General features: G+C 29.9%; 1 protein-coding gene across 1 annotated transcript in view; it reads left to right on the forward strand.

Annotated features, from left to right (window-relative positions):
- Window positions 1-5,000, forward strand: part of LOC118763085 — a 24,731-nt gene that overhangs the window by 939 nt on the left and 18,792 nt on the right. The window lies entirely within an intron of this gene.

Consider the following 5,000-nt stretch of genomic DNA (forward strand, 5'->3'; position numbering starts at 1 on the left):
TTCCATAAGTAAATATGATCTTCACATGAAAAGTCTTATGGGGCTTATACATTATTACATACTTCGGAACTCTTAAAATATTTTCCGTCTATCTTCACAAAAATGTATTGTTGATGTCAAAATTTTTAAATATTGTATAATATCTGTTTCTATGAATAAACGATATTTTCCTATATAATTTCTTATTGTTTTCGCTTTATATTTCTAATATAAATATATATATATATAAATAACTCGATTAATATCTTTGGAATTTATTAGTAAAAGTCCATACAATTATATGTCTTTCAAAAGTTAGCGATGGTATCACAGAATTATATGTGTTGTAGCACCACAATATTTTCAACTTCCTCTTCGACCAAGGAGTAATACATTAATACTTCCTACCCGCAAATCTTAGCTTGTTTACCTTGGAAGCTGTATGTTTATCTCAACTGCTTCTTCTCTCATTTACATTGATGTCTAGCTGTAAATGATGCCTAGCGATCCCAGTCAATCCAGCCGATTTCAAACATTTCTTTTCTGGTTTAGATTCGGTATTTTCCTTATTCTATTGTCGGAGGAAACCTGTGCACATAAATTTTGCATACTCTCAAAGATGTTCAGATTGATGCAACAGTTGCTCACTTTGAATTTCTCTATGCCGGCGGCTATGGGGAATAGTAGTAAATCGACTATGGAATCTCTACGTAATCTTAAAACTTATCGGAAATAGCAGAGAAAACCAGAAATTTTGGTTTGGGTCACCAGTTATATTTGGCTGGAAGTAATAAGCAGATTGCTTGTTAAGGGAAACAAAAGTTATTATACAACAGTAGAGGGGGGAAAGGAAAGAGTTAGTGTCTCTGACAAATAGTGTACTGGTGAGTAAGTTATTGCTAAAGAGATGTAGACTACGGTGGTCTATGTGTAGCAATATTTCTAACTCAATATTGTGAGTCACACTTGAGTGCACAACTATCATGCCCGAAAAGCTTTGTGGAACCAGAGTAGAGTGAATAAATAAATACATATATGATGTATAATTATGTGTATACACGCACACACGCACACACCCACACACACATATATATATATATATATTTGTATATATGAAGGATGAGTAGAGATGGCTTTTTGGAGTATAATTTTTATTTTAGTAATAATGTTTAGAGTGAATTACTCTGTAATGAATTTCAAGCTTAACACAGCCGTTTTCAAAATAAAAAATGTTTTACTAGTTGCTTAAATAGCAAAAAAATTTAAATAGAAAAATATATACATTTAAAAAAGATGTGAAGAAGAAGAAGAAGAAGAAGAAGAAGAAGAAAGAAGAAGAAGAAGATGAAGATGATGAAGAGAGAAGAAGAAGAAGAAGAAGAAAGAAGAAGAAGAGAAGAAGAAGAAGAAGAAGAAGAAGAAGAAGAAGAGAAGAAGAAGAAGAAGAAGAAGAAGAAGAAGAAGAAAGAAGAAGAAGAAAGAAGAAGAAGAAGAAGAAGAAGAAGAAGAAGAAGTGGGAGACAGAGAGAAAATATATTGTAGAAACAAAATTCGACATACCGAGAAAGTAAAAAGATATTGTATTTGAAATACATATTACTGACTCGCAGGAAAGTGTCATCACCTATTCTGCAAGAAACCTAAGAGAATATGTACATATATATATATATATTTATATATATATATATGTAGGTCCCGGGTTGAGTCGGGGTTAACCACAGTAAATAAGGTACTCAATACATGGCAGAGTAAATTAATTTATTTTATAGAAGGAGCTTCTACAGGACTAGAACTGTTTCATTCAAATGAAATCATCAGGAAGCTTGGCGTCAAGAATAGTTTTGGCATTTATACATTTAGGCAGATTTGATGGGGTGGTGGTGGGGGACTTTTTTTGCATATGTATATATTTCTGTATGCGTATGTGTATTGGTGTATATGTGTATGTATATATGTATATATGTGCGTGTCTGTGTGTATATATATATATATATATATATATATGTGTGTGTGTGTATATGCCTGTAAACATGTGGACGGTGTATGTATGTATTTGTGTGCGTGTATGTATGTGTATGTATGTGTATGTGTATATGTATGTATATGTGTGTGTGTGTATATATATATATATATATATATATGTATATGTGTGTATGGGTATATATATGTATAGGTGTGTGTAGGTATGTATGTGTATGTGTATATGTATGAGTGTATATATATGGACTTGTAGTTTTCTTTATATATGTAGATACATATGTGTGCGTGTAGGTGCGTAGATATGCGTATGTGTATGTATTTATATATATGTATGTATATGCATGGATATATATAGATGCATGTGTATGTATATGATGGGTGTTAGCATATATGTGTATGTATTGTATGTGTATATATGTATGTATATGTGTGTGTGTGTGTATGTGTATGTGTATATATGTATATATATATATATATATATATATATATATATAGATATAGATATATATATATATATATATATATATTATATATATATGTATATATATATATATGTATATTATATATATATATGTGCGTATATATAAGGACTTGTAGATCTCTGTATGTGTATATATGTATGTATGTTTATGTGTGTAGATATGTATTTGTATGTACGTGAACGCATGTGTATGTACGTGCATGTATGTGGATATATGTATGTGTGTAGGTATGTATTTGTAGGTATGCTTTTATGTACACGTGTATGCGCGCATGTGTGCATATATGTATTTATAAGCATATGCGTGTACATATGCGGGCAGATGTTCATGTGTGTTTATGTGTACTGAAGTACTTTTATATATGTGGTTTTGTGTGTACTTAGTTATGCATACGTTTATGTGAAAGTGGGTACATTTATGTATGTATGAATATGTGTACCTGCGTGTGTATATGTATGTACATACATATATGTATATATATGTATATATGTATATATGCGCCTGTGTAGAGAGGGATACATTCATAAGTATGAGTGGATGATAAGGCAATGAGCGAGAGAACATATGTGTTTGTGTATGTGTATGAGTGTGAAGGAAGGGAGAGGGGCGGTAAATGGACTTCATTCAGGCCGGCTAGCACCCCGGGAAGCGGCTACTCCAGCGCCACTAAATGTGTGTCGGCGAGTGGGGAGGTCATATATTACACCTTCTATGACTCTGATGAGGTCAAAATAAAAGTAAAAATAAAAATTAAAATAAAATAAAATAAGGGAGAAAAAATGTGTGTGTATATATATGTGCATGTATGCGTGTATGTATGTGTATGTAGATATATATATATATATATATATATATGTGTGTGTGTATGTGTAGGTGTGTATATATGCATGTGTATATGTATATGTGTGTGTGTGTATGGGTGTGTATATTCCTTTTTTATATATATATATGTGTAGATATATATATGTGCGTGTGCCTGCATGTTGGCATGTATGTGTATGTGTATCTGTATATGTATGTGTGTATATGTATATGTGCATAGGTATATAAGTGTGTGTGTATGTGTATGTGTATCTGTGTGTGTGTGCGTGTATACATATGTATATGTGTATAGATGTGTGTATGTATATGTATATATATATATATATATATATATATGTATATATATATATATATGTATGTATATATATATATATATATATATATTATATATATATATGTATATATATATACATACATATATATATATATATATATACATATATATATATATATATTATATATATATATAAGCAATAGTCTTCCTATTTACCTAAAACTCTATTCTATTATTCTATTTATTCATTTATCTACTTTATCACTGATTCTTTTGACCACTCCCCTAAGAAAGACAGTTTGTGCCCTGCCTACCCCAAAAAAAGTCCCCACCACCACCACCCCATCGAATCTGCCTAAATGTATAAATGCCAAAACTATTCTTGACGCCAAGCTTCCTGATGATTTCATTTGAATGAAACAGTTCTAGTCCTGTAGAAGCTCCTTCTATAATATATATATATATATATATATATATATTATATATAGATAGATAGATAGATAGATAGATAGATAGATAGATAGATAGATAGATAGATAGATAGATAGATAGATAGATAGATAGATAGATAGATAGATAGATAGATAGATAGATAGATAGAAGATAGATAGATAGATAGATAGATATAAAGAAAAAATATCGAATTTAACCAAAAATGGGATATAATAAGAAAGGCACAGCCTTATAAAAATCGTAGGGATGGATGTGAACTTTGTTCTATGGAGACATATGAAATTTTGAAACAGGAATAATATAAACTTAGTGAATAACTGTTCTGAACTAGGAGAATCCTGCATACATTGTGCCACCCGCACTTTTAAGTATTTTAAATAATAGCATTCTGACCATTCCTAAATTTTCAAATCTTAATATTGTGTAACCAAATAAAGAATCAATATACCATAGTAGCTTTTATTTAACCTGCATAGATTATTAAGAAACTTTATAATATAAGTAAATTTGAATAAAGTGAAATTAGAATTTTTTGATACTCTCCTATATGGGATTACAAAAATTCTATATATCTTGTGAATTTATTTAGTCCATCTTGATTACCTTCCTTCTATTACTTTTTAATATATCTTATAGACTCTTGATATATGTGCTAATTGATACGGTTTTCTTCTTTTTTTTAAAGTTAGTAAATATTATGTCAAGCATATTCGTTTAATTTAACTCATTAATAAAATAAATCACTATTTACTAACTAACTCATTAATAAAATAAATCACTATTTACTAACTAACTATGTATCTATATTAATAGATATGGATATATTTATATATATATACTAGCAGTATCGCCCGGCGTTGCTCGGGTTTGTAAGGGAAATAACTATATAAGCATTTTTAGAGAGTTACTTCCCTTATAAATTCGGGCTTTCTTAGCCATTTTTATTTTGGTGTCTTAGAGCCATGAAGTCGTTGTTCTAAAAGAACGCTGGTTTCCTTCACAACGCATTA

This window comes from Octopus sinensis, linkage group LG1 (genome assembly GCF_006345805.1).
Source record: "Octopus sinensis linkage group LG1, ASM634580v1, whole genome shotgun sequence".
In the NCBI taxonomy this organism is placed as follows: domain Eukaryota; kingdom Metazoa; phylum Mollusca; class Cephalopoda; order Octopoda; family Octopodidae; genus Octopus; species Octopus sinensis.